Source organism: Zalophus californianus, chromosome 11, assembly GCF_009762305.2.
Source record: "Zalophus californianus isolate mZalCal1 chromosome 11, mZalCal1.pri.v2, whole genome shotgun sequence".
Classification (NCBI taxonomy): Eukaryota; Metazoa; Chordata; class Mammalia; order Carnivora; family Otariidae; genus Zalophus; species Zalophus californianus.
In genome coordinates this window covers 23,599,825-23,618,111 of record NC_045605.1, presented here as the reverse complement: position 1 = coordinate 23,618,111, position 18,287 = coordinate 23,599,825, and positions in this window count along the sequence as shown.

Genomic DNA, 18,287 nt, shown 5'->3' with positions numbered 1-18,287 from the left:
AGGAAGGAGATTAGAGTACTTCTACCTTACTGATGGAGATGCATTGGGCAGGTAGGGGCCACAGGGCAATGGATGCAGTGGCAATTATTCCAAGCAAAGGGGAAAGAAAGAACAAAGGCAAACACCAGCATGATGTGTTCAGGAACTGCAGGCTGTTCCGAGTATAAATGTGAATCAAAGAATAGCAAGAGATGAGACTGGAGATTTGCCTTTCTAGCAACTATCCCAGTCTTTGTGTAAATATTCACCCTCCATGTGTCTGGGGGAGGAAAAACCCCAGTCCCACCCCTGTGCAGATGGCTAACCACGATTAGTTCAGGCATGCATGGTCCCATTTTCGCTCTCAAAAGAGTCTCTGTTTGGAAGATAAATCATTTAGTCACCCTAGCTATGGTTCTTCTGGAAAGCATTTTTCTTTTTCTGAAAAAAAATGTTCGAGAAGAGAGTCCTTATTTTTCTCTGGACAGCAATGTGCAATGTGTGTTGCCTGGACTGGATGTAACCATCTTGTGATCACTTTGCCAAGGATGGCAGAGTGGAAAGACAGAAGAAATCTGGCCCCATGAAAGTATCATGAGCCGCTGAATAAATCAACTCTAAAATCACCCTCTGTTCAGTCTTCTTGTCATTTGAGGTAATACATTCCTTATTGTTTGCATCACACAAGTTGGGGTTTACTGTCCCTGAAGATAAAAGTATACTAACTGGTTGTAGTGCTTTGGAATTCTTGATTTGAAGAACTACATAAAGAAAAAGTATGTTACATACACAGAAAGTATTACATATCTAGGATTTCTAGAGCTCAAGAAAAATCCCTAAAAATATATTGTTCAAGCACTTATTTTTTCCAAATGAGTAAACTTAAAACCCAAAGAAGTGAAGAAAATTACTCAGGTTTTATATCTTGTTAGCTGGAGGGTTGACGCTAGTACCTAATCCCCTGACAGTGTCGAAAGGTTATTTTTTTCTGTACTGTGTGCTGTAATAGGCGATCAGGGCTCGGCTGTACTGTAAAGTAGGGCTTTGTCCCATGAATGCCCATCATAGCACCTCTGAGGCTAGTTTCTAAAAGAATAAACAGATGTTAAGAACCTTCTATGTGTCAGACTTTAATCTAGAAGATTTACAAATATTACTTCACTTAATAATTTAATTTAGATTAAAATTAAAAAGATTGACACTCTTATGATCTTTCATACTAATGAAAACATTGTGAGGTTCCCAGCTGTTTAGATGACTTGCTCAAGGCCACAAAGCCAGTGATGGGGTGAACAGTGGTTATGGGCCTCAGGAAGCAAAAGCCTGGCTGGAGCAAAGAGCAAGAAAGAAGACAAAGATGGGGGATTTTTAAGAATCCTGAATAACTTCCAGTTGCAACTTAAGTTCTTAGTAAACCAACTAGTGACTTTTCTTAGTGTTGCCGGGGATAATTTTTCCAAAGAAACTGATACCGTTTTGCATCTTTAAAATGTAACACTCTCATGGATTGGGACTGCCATCAATGGGAAAACTTTTCTTGGGAGAAGTAGTTTTGTCTCCAGTGATACCAGAAGACTTCTCCTGGTTTTATAAATCTGATGAAAGCCAATGGTAAAATGTTTCATGAAGAGTTGGGGATGGATATTTTTGTCATCATTTCTAGGAAAATGCTTGAAAATTAAGTCAATCCATGAGAAAACAAAGCTAAAAGATGGAAAGAAGAAGATTCCCAAAGACCTTTTTTTCTACTCTTTTTTGAACATCTGGCTCCAACTGTTCCTGAATTCTACTTACCGGTATACCTTTTAGTTTCATGAAAAAATATATGTCCTTTCTTACTTAAATCAATTTGCACTGGTTTCTTTCACTTGTACTTGAAAGTGACCTAACATATTTTTTCCCAAATTTTTAATTTTATTTATTTATTTATTTATTTATTATTTTTTTTAAATTTTTATTGTTATGTTAAAAACGATATATTACATCATTAGTTTTTGATGTAGTGTTCCATGATTTATTGTTTGTGCATAACACCCAGTGCTCCACGCAGAATGTGCCCTCTTTAATACCCATCACAGGCTAACACATCCCCCTACCTTCCTCCCCTCTAGAACCCTCAGTTTGTTTTTCAGAGTCCATCATCTCATGGTTCGTCTCCCCCTCTGACTTACTCCCCTTCATTCTTCCTCTCCTGCTATCTTCTTCTTTTTCTTTTTTCTTAAAATATGTTACGTTATTTGTTTCAGAAGTACAGATCTGTGATTCAACAGTCTTGCACAATTCACAGCACTCACCGTAGCACATACCCTCCCCAATGTCTATCACCCAGCCACCCCATCCCTCCCACCCCCAACCACTCCAGTAACACTCAGTTTGTTCCTGAGATTAGGAATTCCTCATATCAGTGAGGTCATATGATACATGTCTTTCTCTGATTGACTTATTTCACTAAGCATAACACCCTCCAGTTCCATCCATGTCATTGCAAATGGCACGATCTCATTCCTTTTGATGGCTGCATAATATTCCATTGTGTATACATACCACATCTTCTTTATCCATTCATCTGTCGATGGACATCTTGGCTCTTTCCACAGTTTGGCTATTGTGGACATTGCTGCTATAAACATTGGGGTGCACGTACCCCTTCGGGTCCCTACATTTGTATCTTTGGGGTAAATACCCAGGAGTGCAATTGCTGGATCGAATGGTAGCTCTAATTTCAACTGTTTGAGGAACCTCCATACTGTTTTCCACAGTGGTTGCACCAGCTTGCATTCCCACCAACAGTGTAGGAGGGTTCCCCTTTCTCCACATCCCCGCCAACATCTGCCGTTCCCTGACTTGTTAATTTTAGCCATTCTGACGGGTGTGAGGTGGTATCTCATTGAGGTTTTGATTTGGATTTCCCTGATGCCGAAAGATGTTGAGCACTTTTTCATGTGCCTGTTGACCATTTGGATGTCTTCTTTGGAAAACTGTCTGTTCATGTCTTCTGCCCATTTCTTGACTGGATCATTTGTTCTTTGGGTGTTGAGTTTGATAAGTTCTTTATAGATTTAGGATACTAGCCCTTTATCTGATATGTCATTTGCAAATATTTTCTGCCATTCTGTTGGTTGTCTTTTGGTTTTGTGGACTGTTTCTTTTGCTGTGCAAAAGCTTTTTATCTTGATGAAATCCCAATAGTTCATTTTTGCCCTGGCTTCCCTTGCCTTTGGCGATGTTTCTAGGAAGAAGTTGCTGCGGCTGAGGTCGAAGAGGTTGCTACCTGTGTTCTCCTTTAGGATTTTGATGGACTCCTGTCTCACGTTTAGGTCTTTCAACCATTTGGAGTCTATTTTTGTGTGTGGTGTAAGGAAATGGTCCAGTTTCATTCTTCTGCATGTGGCTGTCCAATTTTCCCAACACCATTTGTTGAAGAGACTGTCTTTTTTCCATTGGACATTCTTTCCTGCTTTGTCAAAGATAAGTTGACCATAGAGTTGAGGGTCCATTTCTGGGCTCTCGATTCTGTTCCATTGATCTACGTGTCTGTTTTTGTGCCAGTACCGTACTGTCTTGATGATGACAGCTTTGTAATAGAGCTGGAAGTACGGAATTGTGATGCCACCAGCTTTGCTTTTCTTTTTCAAGATTCCTCTGGCTATTCGGGGTCTCTTCTGGTTCCATACAAATTTTAGGATGATTTGTTCCATTCCTTTGAAAAAAGTGGATGGTATTTTGATGAGAATTGCATTGAATGTGTAGATTGCTCTAGGTAGCATTGACATCTTCACAATGTTGGTTCTCCCAATCCATGAGCATGGAACGTTTTTCCATTTCTTTGTGTCTTCTTCAATTTCTTTCCTGAGTATTTTATAGTTTTCTGAGGACAGATCCTTTGCCTCTTTGGTTAAATTTATTCCTAGGTATCTTATGGTTTTGGGTGCAATTGTAAATGGGATCGACTCCTTGATTTGTCTCTCTTCTGTCTTGTTGTTGGTGTATAGGAATGCCACTGATTTCTGTGCATTGATTTTATAGCCTGCTAATTGACTGAATTCCTCTATGAGTTCTAGCAGTTTTGGGGTGGAGTCTTTTGGGTTTTCCACATACAGTATCATATCATCTGCTAAGAGTGAGAGTTTGACTTCCTCTTTGCTGATTTGGATGCCTTTGATTTCTTTTTGTTGTCTGATGCTGTGGCTAGGACTTCTAATACTATGTTGAATAGCAGTGGTGAGAGTGGACATCCATGCCGCGTTCCTGACCTTAGAGGAAAAGCTCTCAGCTTTTCCCCATTGAGAATGAAATTCGCTGTAGGTTTTTCGTCGATTGCTTTTATGATATTGTGGTATGTACCCTCTATCCCTATACTCTGAAGAGTTTTGATGAAGAAAGGATGCTTTACTTTGTCAAATGCTTTTTCTGCATCTATTGAGAGGATCCTATGATTCTTGTTCTTTCTTTTGTTAATGTGTTGTATCACGTTGATTGATTTGCGGATGTTGTACCAGCCTTGCATCCCAGGGATAAATCCCACTTGGTCGTGGTGAATAATCCTTTTAATGTACTGGTGGATCCTATCGGCTAGTATTTTGGTGAGAATTTTTGCATCCATGTTCATCAAGGATATTGGTCTGTAATTCTCCTTTTTGGGGGTCTTTGTCTGGTTTTGGGATCAAGGTAATGGTGGCCTCATAAAATGAATTTGGAAGTTTTCCTTCCATTTCTATTTTTTGGAACAGTTTCAGGAGAATAGGTATTAATTCTTCTTGAAATGTCTGATAGAATTCCCCTGGGAAGCCATCTGGCCCTGGGCTTTTGTTTCTTGGGAGATTTTTGATGACTGTTTCAATTTCTTTAGTGGTTATAGGTCTGTTCTGGTTTTCTATTTCTTCCTGGTTCAATTTTGGTAGTTGATACATCTCTAGGAATGCACCCATTTCTTCCAGGTTATCTAATTTGCTGGCATAGAGTTGCTCATAATATGTTCTTATAATTGTTTGTATTTCTTTGGTGTTGGTTGTGATCTCTCCTCTTTCACTCATGATTTTGTTGATTTGGGTCAGTTCTCTTTTCTTTTTGATCAGTCTGGCCAGGGGTTTATCAATCTTGTTAATTCTTTCAAAGAACCAGCTCCTAGTTTCGTTGATCTGTTCTACTGTTCTTTTGGTTTCTATTTCATTGATTTCTGCTCTGATCTTTATTATCTCTCTTATCCTGCTGGGTTTAGGCTTTATTTGCTGTTCTTTCTCCAGCTCCTTTGGGTGTAGGGTTAGGTTGTGTATTTGAGACCTTTCTTGTTTCTTGAGAAAGGCTTGGATTGCTATATATTTTCCTCTCAGGACGCCCTTTGCTGTATCCCAAAGATTTTCGACAGTCGTGTTTTCATTTTCATTGGTTTCCATGAATTTTTTTAATTCTTCTTTAATTTCCTGGTTGACCCATTCATTCTTTAGTAGGATGCTCTTTAGCCTCCATGAATTTGAGTTCTTTCTGATTTTCCTCTTGTGATTGAGTTCTAGTTTCAAAGCTTTGTGGTCTGAAAATATGCAGGGAATGATCCCAATCTTTTGGTACTGGTTGAGACCTGATTTGTGACCTAGGATGTGATCAATTCTGGAGAATGTTCCATGGGCACTAGAGAAGAATGTGTATGCCGTTGCTTTGGGATGGAATGTTCTGAATATGTCTGTGAAGTCCATTTGGTCCAGTGTGTCATTTAAAGTCTTTATTTCCTTGTTGATCTTTTGCTTAGATGATCTGTCCATTTCAGTCAGGGGGGTGTTAAAGTCCCCACTATCATTTTATTGTTGTCAATGTGTTTCTTTGCTTCTGTTATTAATTGCCTTATATAATTGGCTGCTTCCATGTTCGGGGCATAGATATTTACAATTGTTAGATCTTCTTGTTGGATAGACCCTTTAAGTAGGATATAGTGTCCTTCCTCATCTCTTATTACAGTCTTTGTTTTAAAATCTAGTTTGTCTGATATAAGGATTGCCACCCCAGGTTTCTTTTGGTGTCCATTAGCATGGTAAATGGTTTTCCACCCCCTCACTTTCAATCTGGGGGTGTCTTTGGGTCTAAAATGAGCCTCTTGCAGACAGCATGTTGATGGGTCTTGTTTTTTAATCCAATCTGATAGCCTGTGTCTTTTGATTGGGGCATTTAGCCCATTTACATTCAGGGTAACTATTGAAAGGTATGAATTTAGTGCCATTGTATTGCCTATAAGGTGACTGTTACTGTATGTTGTCTGTGTTCCTTTCTGATGTTTGCTGCTTTTATGCTCTCTCTTTGCTTAGAAGACCCCTTTCAATATTTCTTGTAGGGCTGGTTTCGTGTTTGCAAATTCTTCTAGTTTTTGTTTGTTCCGGAAGCTTTTTATCTCTCCTTCTATTTTCAATGATAGCCTAGCTGGATATAGTATTCTTGGCTGCATATTTTTCTCGTTTAGTGCTCTGAAGATATCTTGCCAGTCCTTTCTGGCCTGCCAGGTCTCTGTGGATAGGTCTGTTGCCAATCTAATATTTTTACCATTGTAGGTTACACATCTCTTCTCCCGAGCTGCTTTCAGGATTTTCTCTTTGTCTCTGAGACTCGTAAGTTTTACTATTAGATATCGGCGTGTTGACCTATTATTATTGATTTTGAGAGGGGTTCTCTGTGCCTCCTAGATTTTGATGCCTGTTTTTTTCCTCACATTAGGGAAGTTCTCTGCTATTATTTACTCCAATATACCTTCTGCCCCTCTCTTTCTTTCTTCTTCTTCTGGGATCCCAATTATTCTCATGTTGTTTTGTCTTATCGTATCGCTTATCTCTCGAATTCTGCCCTCGTGATCCAATAGTTGTTGCTCTCTCTTTTTCTCAGCCTCTTTATTTTCCATCATTTGGTCTTCTATATCGTTGATTTTCTCTTCTGCCCCATTTATCATAACAGTTAGTGCCCCCATTTTTGATTGCACCTCATTAATAGCCTTTTTGATTTCGACTTGGTTAGATTTTAGTTCTTTTATTTCTCCAGAAAGGGTTTCTGTAATACCTTCCACGCTTTTTTCAAGCCCAGCTAGTATCTTTAAAGTCATGATTCTGAACTCTAGGTCCGACATCGTACTAATGTCCATATTGAGTAGGTCCCTGGCTGACGGTACTACCTCTTGTTCTTTTTGCTGAGGTGATTTTGTTCATCTTGTCATTTTGTCCAGAGGAGAATAGATGAATGAGAGAACAAAATGCTAACAGGTTAACAACGTCCCCAGCAAATATACTGTATAAAAATCAGAAAAGACCTGAAACCAGGGGAAAAGAAAGGGAAAGAAAGAAAAAAGAAAGAAAAAAAAGGAAAAAAAAAAAGATAAAAAAAACCAGAACAATAAAAAAAAGCAGAATATGATCAAATATGATCAGGCTAGTGCATAGATCTATGCCACACACTGGATTTGGGGCGTATTTTGGTCTGTTAGAAAAAAGTGTCTCCTAAAATTTTAAAGGAAGAAAGACATATATGTACAAAATTAGGGTTGATATAATGAAGGGATGGAAGATGACTGTAAAGATGAAAATTATAAAAGATTTTATAAAAGTAATTGATAAGATAAGAAATTATTTGAAAAAGGAAAGAAAATTAAAAAAAACGAAAGAAAAAAAAAGGGAGAGAATGATCAGGCAGGAGACTAGAACAGAGCCATACAGTAGTGATTTAGGGTATATTTTGATCTTTTAGAAGAAACTGTATCTCAAAATTTTAAAGAGAGAACAACTTACATACATATGCCAAAAATAAGGGTAACTACTATGAAGGGATAAAATATGACTCTAAAAATGAAAAATAAAAAATATTTTATTAAAAAAGGGATTGATAAGATGTTGGTTGAAAAAGGGAAAAAGAAAAATAAAAAAAATAGTTAAAAAAATTAACTCTGATGAACTAATGAATCATGGTTAAAAAAAAGCCATGATTTCTATGTGCAGTATTCCCCTAGCACTGGAGTTCTCCCGTTCTCCTTGATCGGTAAAGTTGGTCTTGCCTTGCTGGCTGTTCGTGCTGATATTCGGGGGGGGGGGGGGGGGGGGGCTGTTGCCGTGCTTTCCAAATGTCTTTGCTGGAGGTTGAATTGCCCCACCCTTGTTGGTCCAGGCTAAGCCAGCTGCTCGGGTTTGCTCTCAGGAGCTTTTGTTCCCTGCAAGCTCTTGGCACAGCTTTGGAGGACCAGGTTGAAAATGGTGGCCTCCCAATCTCCACCCGGAGGAGCTGAGAACTCAGGACCCCACTCCTCAGTGCATCCCCAGAGAAAAGCAGTCACTACCGTCTCCCTGGTCCCCAGCCACACTCCGTGCTCACCCAGCCTGTGACCAAGAGTTTCTATCTCTGGCACCCGACCCCATGTGGAGTCTCCAAACACAGCAGATCCTTGCGGTGCACTCCCGCGCTGCTCCTCCTGGGGGAGGAAGGGGAGTCTCCCTGGCTCTGCCACTTGTTGGGTCCCTGCTGGAGGAGCAGTGGTCCGACTGGGCCGTGGATCACAGTTTATGACAACCCCAAGCTGAGAGCCCGCGCCTTGGCTCTGTCTCTGAAGCCGGCTTCCCCTCTCCGATACCTGGGAGCTCTGCTGCACTCAGGCACCCCTGGTCTTTCTGTGACCCCAAGGGTCCTGAGACCACACTGTCCCGGGAGGATTCCACCCCCTGCTTAGCCACTGGAGTGACGTTCCTCAGCGGAGCCGACTTCTAAAAGGTCCGATTTTGTGCTCCGCGGCTCTATCACTTCCCAGAAGCGGCCGACAGAGGCCCCCTCCCCCGCCATCTATCCTCCTGAATATCACCTTAGATTCACTTCTCCGCACATCCTACCTTCCAGAAAGTGGTCGCTTCTCTGTTCAGAGAGTTGTTGCTACTCTCCTCTTTGATCTCCTGTTGAGTTCGTAGGTTTTCAGAATGGTTTGATCTGTATTCAGCTGAATTCCTGAGACCAGACGAAATCCAGGTCTCCTACTCCTTCGCCATCTTGCTCCGCCCCCTCTATTTATTTGTTTTTTAAATTTTATTATGTTATGTTAGTCACCATACAATACATCATTAGTTTTTGATGTGGTGATCCACAATCCATTGTTTTCATATAACACCCAGTGCTCCATGCAGTACGTGCCCTCCTTAGTACCCATCACCAGGCTAACCCATCCCCCCTCCCCTCTAGAACCCTCAGTTTGTTTCTCAGAGTCCATAGTCTCTCATGGTTCATCTCTCCCTCCAATTCCACTGCCCTCATTTTTCCCTTCCTTCTCCTAATGTCCTCCATGCTCTTCCTTATGTTCCACAAATAAGTGAAACCATATGATAATTGACTTTCTCTGCTTGACTTATTTCACTTAGCATAATCTCCTCCAGTCCCATCCATGTTGATGTAAAAGTTGGGTATTCATCCTTTCTGATGGCTGAGTAATATTCCATTGTATATATGGACCACATCTTCTTTATCCATTCATCTGTTGAAAGGCATCTTGGCTCTTTCCACAGTTTGGCTATTGTGGACATTGCTGCTATGAACATTGGGGTGAATACGGCCCTTCTTTTCACTACATCTCTGTCTTTGGGGTAAATACCCAGGAGTGCAATTCCTGGGTCATAGGGTAGCTCTATTTTTAAATTTTTGAGGAACCTCCACACTGTTTTCCAAAGTGGCTGTACCAACTTGCATTCCCACCAACAGTGTAAGAGGGTTCCCCTTTCTCCACAACCCCTCCAATGTTTGTTATTTCTTTCCCTGTCCATTTTTGCCATTCTAACTGGTGTAAGGTGGTATCTCAATGTGGTTTTGATTTGAATTTCCCTGATGGCTAATGATGATGAACATTTTTCATGTGTCTGTTAGTCATTTGTATGTCTTTTTCAGAGAAGTGTCTTTTCATATCTTCTGCCCACTTTTTGACTTGATTATTTGTTTCTTGGGTGTTGAGTTTGAGAAGTTCTTTATAGATCTTGGATACCAGCCCTTTATCTGTAGTGTCATTTGCAAATATCTTTTCCCATTCTGTGGGTTGCCTCTTTGTTTTGTTGACTGTTTCCTTTGTTGTGCAGAAGCTTTTTATCTTGATGAAGTCCCAGAAGTTCATTTTTGCTTTTGTTTCACTAGCTTTTGGAGATGTATCTTGAAAGAAGTTGCTGTGAGCGATGTCAAAGAGGTTACTGCCTATGTTCTCTTCTATGATTTTGATGGATTCCTGTCTCACATTGAGGTCTTTCATCCATTTTGAGTTTATCTTTGTGAATGGTGTTAGAGAATGGTTGAGGTTCATTCTTCTGCTTGTGGTTGTCCAATTTTCCCAGCACCATTTATTGAAGACACTGTCTTTTTTCCATTGCTTGTTTTTTCCTGCTTTGTTGAAGATTATTTGACCGTAGAGTTGAGGGTCCATATCTGGGTTCTCTATTCTGTTCCATTGGTCTATATGTCTGTTTTTGTGCCAGTACCATGCTGTCTTGGTGATCACAGCTTTGTAATATAGCTTGAAATTGGGCAACGTGATGCCCCCGCTTTGTTTTTCTTTTTCAACATTTCCTTGGCAATTCGGGGTCTTTTCTGATTCCATACAAATTTTAGGATTGTTTGTTCCAGCACTTTGAAAAATGTCATTGGAATTTTGATCGGGATGGCATTGAAGGTATAGATTGCTCTGGGTAGCATAGACATTTTAACAATGTTTATTCTTCCGATCCATGAGCATGGAATATTTTTCCATCTTTTTGTGTCTTCTTCAATTTTTTTCATGAGTGTTCTGTAGTTCCTAGAGTATAGATCCTTTACCTCTTTGGTTAGGTTTATTCCAGGGTATCTTATGGTTTTTGGTGCTATTGTAAATGGAATCACTTCTCTAATTTCTCTTTCTACAGTTGTGTTGTTAGTGTGTGATGTAACATATTTACCATTCTGATGACTCACTTAGGGCTTTATTTTTATTTATTTATTTTCACTTCTGTTGACTGTATCTTTCTACCTCTTTGTAGAACTCATATTCAAATTAGTCATGAGTTATGGTCAGATGGCATTGGCAATTCATTCTCCAGGACTGCACTACTTGGTCAGAGTCCTCCTTCCAGGTCCCTCAACGACACCTATTCTGTGGGTCTCTGGATCCTCATCTAGTAGTTGTGACCATTGCAGCATGGTTGCATGATACAGTTTATGCATAAAAAAGTATGTATTCTTGCTTTGCTTTAATGGTAACTTGTAGACTGTGGGCTTTGTAGGTATTTAGAGCCATGGGCCCAACTTTGGACCTCTAAACAGTGTTGTGCCCCATTGCTTCATGGTGTGGCATTTAAAGAGTAGACTCAACTGGCTTACAAGTTGATCTTGTTTGGTCCAAAAAAGAGTTTCCAAAGAGTTGCATGTAAATTGAATTCTATTTTAAATATGCAGGAGAGTTTTCTATTGACTTATGTCCTACTGTGAATGCTTTAAAAAGTGAATAATTAGTTTCTAAATTTAGTCTTTATATAAACCCAGATTTTTAACATTGGAATTGCCTAAAGTAAGATCCTCTATAGAAGGGAACATAGCTCTCTTTCATTTGTGTTTTTCATAACTTTGAAAGTTGCTGAATGTCCTTTTTCAGATCTATGCAGACTTATTCCATTTTTCCATTTAATGAGTAACCAGACCTTTCTTGCCCATACCATAAAAGTGATCTCACTTTTTACAGCAAGGAAAGATTGGCCTACAACCTCATACTAAGTCTCTGTTGATTGAGAAAATATACACCCTACCCCCTAATTCCTTGTCATACTCATAAACTAGCATGGATGGTGGAACCCTTCCAAACTATTTTTGGACCAGAACTGTATTTCCATGCATTTTGAAAAATAGCAGTGTATTTATGTGGAAAACAATTTTTTAAACATTGATATCAATTCTCATCTGTCTTAGAAATACTTTTCAGCTCCCAGGCATTTGCTCACCCCAGGTTAGGAGCTCCTAAGTTTAGATCACTGGAGAGAACTTAATCATGTCATGTCTCTTTTAAAAATTCTAGCTATGTGTCATTTTTTTGCAATAACGCCCAACATGAGTTCATTCTAGAAGTCCCTTTGCAACCTGGCCTTAGCCTCATCTGTCATTAATTTCACATGTATATGCTGTGCCTTTCTACATGTTGGCACCTTTGTCATTGTTCAGGAATTAAATATCACTCCCTCTGCTAGCCTTACTTTCTTTGCTGGGAAGCTAATCACACATTTCACTACATAGAACATGGTGGTTATTTCATGGGACTATGCATGTGTACTCTGGTTAGTTATGTCTGTTAGAGTCACTCTCTAGTGCAGTGGGTCTCAAGCGGGAGTGCTCTTAGAGGTAAGATAAGCAAGGCTTTCTAAAGGACATATAGAGGGAGGATGGTACTTAGAAAACCAAGTTTCATATTCTCAACTTCCATTTGTACTCTTTTCTAAAATTGATTTTCCTCTGAACCCCATTATAGTTATGCTGCTTCTTTCTTATCAGAGTCCCTTCATTGTTGCATTTCTCACTCACAGTTAACAAAATAAAGACAAAGCTTTCACCTCATCTTACAATTGAACATGACCCTGAGTTAAGCAAGATCTAATCTGAAATACTATCATCGTCTAAACCTTCCTTTACTCAATGCTTCATAGGTTCCCATCTCTTTTACCATTACCCCCCAAAAGCATTCTGTGTTTTTATCAATTAGTTATCAAATTTTGTAGTAGAATAATTTTTCTTGATCAATTGCAGTTCAGCTTGATCCAGAAGAAAGTTGTGACAGTTAGATGTGTGCATATAAATATTTCTAAAGCAAATAATTTTGATAGTGCTAAGTAAGAGTTTTTTTAGTATAAATTTAATTTAGGGTGAAATTCTTTGGGAAAAGTGATTGAAATTTTGACTTCAGGAATGAAAAGAAAAGATGTAAATTGTGATTATTAGAGAAGAGTTTGTATATATATTTTTATAAATGGGTGGTTAAGGGTATCGATTCACCATTCTATTATATTCCATCAGATAGATATGGAAAAGTTTGAATTTAAAGTAACAATAGTTAAAATACGAAAATCACATCCTTTGAAATTACTTACAACTTACGATGCTTTTATAAAATGCTTAAAACTGTATCAATTTTAAAATGTGTGCAGGTCTACATCTTTTTGCAAAATTCTTCTAGGAGATATAAAGTCCTCTTAGAATGAATCCGAGAGTACTGTGTCTCAGATTAAATGTGCATGAATTATTTGGAGTATGTTGTTAAAAGGCAGATTCTAATTCTATATATCTGGAGATAGGGGCAGGCTGACAGTCTGCAGTTCTAATGAGCTCCAAAAAGATGGTCATGCTGGTTGGTGTCCTTAGACTACACTCGGAGTAGCATGCTTCTAGAGCAATACTTTTCAAACTGCAGGTCACCACCCTTTACAGGGTAATAAAATCTATTTAGTGGCTGCTGATTGGCTTCTTTCTTTCTTTCTTTCTTTCTTTCTTTCTTTCTTTCTTTCTTTCTTTCTTTCTTTCTTTCTTTTTCTTCTCTCTTTTTTTAAAATAATTTTTTAAAAGATTTTATTTATTTATTTATTTATTTGAGAGAGAGAATGAGAGAGAGAGAGAGCATGAAGGGGGGAGGGTCAGAGGGAGAAGCAGGGTCCCTGCTGAGCAGGGAGCCCAATGTGGGACTCGATCCCGGGACTCCAGGATCATGACCTGAGCCGAAGGCAGTCACTTAACCAACTGAGCCACCCAGGTGCCCTCTTTCCTCTTTTTTTTAATAATAGAGAAGAATAGAGATGCCAAGAGAGATGCAAAAAAAGAGAACAAGAGAAGATAAAATTAAAGAGTGCTATTAGGATGTTATTCCATGAAGCTTTCTGTTTTATGGATATTTGTATTTAGATCTCAACGTAAAATGTATTTCTTACTGTATATCACAGGCAAAAAGTTTAAAAGCCCGTTATAGAGGAAAGAGTTTGCCTTAATTATTTGTTCCCTAGTGTCTGTCACGGTACCTAGTAGATAGCAGGCAGAGAAGCAAATTTGTTGGGTGAACAAATGTATACACCAACAAACACATTGTTGTCACCCGTATACCCAAAACCACACGAGACTTTAAAATTGGCAACCTTAGATTTTTGTGCATTTATTTTGGCAAATCTAAGTAACAGAGAGGGAATTGGCTCTCTGTGATTGTTCCATGCTTAGGAGGGTACCTTATAGAAAACATCAGAAAGCCAGAGAAGAAAAGACGTATTTCTTGTTCCTAAGGTGTGTTCAGTCTCACTGGGACATAAAGTCAATTCATAAGAAACACTGATCAAAGGAAATTGCACAACCCTGACCTTTTAATGAATTTGGTGATCTACACTTTTGGCTTCTCCTGAATGAGATAGTAATCTAAACCCTGGATGGTTTGTGGTAGTAAGACCATGTAGATATTTATGTATCTATTTTTAAGATGAGATTTCTTCTCTTTATGTTTTCTGCTAAAGTAATCTACTTGTCATATTTACTGAATTCTTTTTTGTTGGACACTGTGTAATGAACAGATAATAAATAACTTATCTAAGAGGGCTTGGGGGATAATTCTGACTGCAGGTGGGAGGCAAAAATATATGACTTCTCAAGCTCCTTTCTCGAGATATGTTTCCATTTAATTCATTTTTTCAGATTTTTTAAATTATGCTCTCTGCAAAAGTGCCTCAAGGTGTGAACACAATAGAGACACAGTGAATTCAAATATTTTTTAAGAGTTTATGGCAGCATTAAATACAGATAAATAAAAGCAACTAAAAACAGGATTTCAGCATTATCTATGCCCACCTGGAGCATGCCGATCTCACAAAAGCAACACGGTTCCATTTTTGCATTGAGATTTCCAGAAGGTAAGTTCTCTGGAAAATATAAAGGACCAGGACTCTAAGAACCAGATTCCAAAAAGATTTGTGTCAGAAAATTTAGGTAGATGTTGAGGTTGCAAAGATGCAGAGTTGCATTGTTAGATAAAGACCAGTAAGAACTGAAGTTGCAGTATTTCTCTCCCTTGACTCCTCGAATGGCTTTGTGCATATCATGTAACATCTCCGAGCTTCAGTCTTTTCAACTCTAATGAGAGTGATGATGTTTATTCAATGCTCATCTCATGGAAATGTGTAAACTAATATCTGGAAAATACTTTAGATACACTATATATGGGCTCTCTAAATATAAACAGTTGGATGGGGTGGGAGGCAGAACAATATCCCCCCAAAGATATCCATGTACTGATCCCTGAGACCTGTGAATTTAACTGATAAGGGAAATGGGACTTTGCAGATGTGATTTAGTTAAGGATAATGAAATGGGAAGATTGCCCTGATTTATAGAGGTGTGTTTGATATAATCACAAAGTTCCTTATAAGGCAGGACACTCAGGATAATTCCATGTACTCAACCCCTCCATTGCTACCTTTGAAGGTGGGGAAGGGATCTTGAGTCAAGGAATTTGAAACTGGAAAAGGTATGGGATGGATTACTCCCTAGAACCTCCAGGATAAGTGCTACCTTGTTGATGCCTGGAGTTTAGCTCAGTGAGCCTTCTGACTTCCAGAAGTATAAGATAATAAAATTGTATTGTTGGAGCCACTGTTTGTTTTAATTTTCCAAAGCAGCAAGAGGAAACTGATATAGATGGTAAAATAAACATAACATAAATATAGATGGTAAAACAAATACAGGTGTAAAACAAACAAACAAACAAACCCAAAACAGCTTATCTGGGATATAAATAGAAATTTTCAGTTGCCACTCTCTAATGGATTGGTTAGAATATGGTGCTAATGAGAGCATGGTCTGATTTTATTCTGTTTATGAGCAAGTTCCACTAAATGGGAAAAAATAAACCAAGTACATGTGCATACAAAACACTTACATCATGGTTTCATTCCTAACACTGGCCAAATATGTCAAAAATACATTCTAAGGCTTAAATATAATAGGGGAGAAAAAGACAGAATATTTTAACTATATTCCTAAGATTCTGTTTATGAATAAAAGTGACTTTATGGTTTTAAGAATTCCTAAATGTAAATATACAAACTACTTTCACATAGTTAATACCATTTGATTAATTCAGATGTTACAGGTTTAATTATATGAATTTTACCAAGGAAGAAATTGAAGTTTAGAGAGTGAAGGAAACTGATAAAAACCACAAAGCTAGTTAATGGGAGAGCCAGGATTCTGTAACCCAGGTATTTCAATTTCTAAATTCCACCTTTCAGCTCTATGCTTGTTTCAAATCTGTGGTCTATATTGGAAATGATCCAAATACAGGTCGGTATGCCAATTTACAAATGGGTCTCTTAGCCCTTTAAAAAATGGAAAGATATATTTAGGTATTCTTGAAACCACTGGAATTATTTGATGTGACTCCAAAATTAATAAAATTGTTACTAGTTCTGCTGGTTGTCTTTTCTTTGAAAACTATTAAATTCTAAAATCAGGGCAGTTGTCTGTGATGGGTACTATTATTGTGTTAACTATGCTTTTCACAAAAGCCAACTGACTGATTCTAAGTTTATATTGTCAAATGTCATCCTGCAACATATACTGATGTCTCAGTTAGTTTTGAAAGGAAAAAACTGCATGTGGGCTTGCATGTTCATGTGTGTATAAATGTTTGTATATGTGAGTATGTATGCTTGTCAGTATGTGTGATGAATGCATGTGTATTTATGGCATTTGGACCAGATGGGCCAGTTAAACCACATAGCTGAGAATTAGTTGCTTTTACTTACAGTCTTGCAATGAATTAAAATATTTCTTGGGAACTTGAATCAGATAATTGTTAGTGGATCAATGTGTTATAGTACTATTCCTTATATAAAAAGGTTACTTTCACTTCACTTTTGCTTTTCCTTTTTGTTTCTATTTTTAAATGATTTCTCACTTACACATATCTTGCAAAAATAATTCAAAGAATTCCTATGTGCCTTTCATTCAGATTCTGAAGATGTTAACATTCTATCTCTCTTGTTTTATGATTTATTCTCTTCTCTACACACACATATTTACATATACATATTCATATATGTATTTTTTTTAAATATTCCAGAGTAAGTTGCAGATATGATGGCCTTTTAGCTCCAGATTCTTACTATTACTTCCTAAAAACAAAAGCCTTTTCTTATAAAACCATGGTACAGTTATCAAAATCTGGAAACATATTGATAAAACACTAGAGTCTAATTTATAGATCTTATTCAAATTTCACCAATTATCCCACTAATTCAATGGACTTTTTCTAGTCTAAGATTAACCCAGGCCCACATAGTACTTACAGTTGTCATACCTTTTTGTCTTTTCCAAAGACATTTGTAAGATTTAACACTTTCTTTCATGATCTTGAGAATTTGAATACTGGCCAGTTATCTGGTAGAATGTGCCTTAGTTTTGGTTGTCTGCTGTTTCTGTATGATTAGATTATTTTATACAATTTATATTCACATGCTAAATCTGTTTAAGCTTTTTATTAAATGGTATATTCTTGATGTTTGGGGAAATTCATTTAATTCTTCTGAATCTTCCCATTATCTGATCTTAGGCACTAAGGGAACTCTTTTTGCAGAGGAAAATTGATCTGCCTTCTTGTTCTCTTGCACATTAAGAAAACCACAGAAGATATTTATCCACAATATCACAAAGATCAAGGGGGTACCACTTTGCCCCTGTACAAACCTGTTTTCTAGGCTATCCATGTCCTTACTGGGCCATATTGGCCTTTAGGGATCATGTGTTAGTTTTACTTTCTAGTGTTTGTCTGAAACACAAGATCCTTCAACCCATCAGGAAAGGCAAGCCAGACCAAACAAGCCCTCTTGGGCTTTGAGAAGAGGGGAGGATATCTATAGTCAAATTTATTTTGTCAAACTCAGTGATGGCTTGATGTGAAAGAAAAAAAAAAACTTATGAGTAAAGAAAAGAGAATGTAGCTGTCAGAAAACCTGTTAATCTTGTAAAATAGAACATTCTTACAGAAGATGCAAATCTTAGTAGCAGTTCTCTCATCCATAGGGTAAAATGAGAAAATTAGAAATCCACAATGTTTGGGCTGAAAGAAATCTTTAAGAGCGCAGACTCCAATTCCAATTGCACATATAAAGAAGTGGTAATGACAAACATAAAAGTAGTAAGTACAGTTTATTGGACACATTAAGTGTCAGGTACTGTGCTACATATTTTGCATACATTATCTTCACAACAACCTGCTGAAAAGCATTGTAATAGATATTATTGGATCCTTATCTAGTATTCATTTTTCACTAATCCCTTTCTAATAG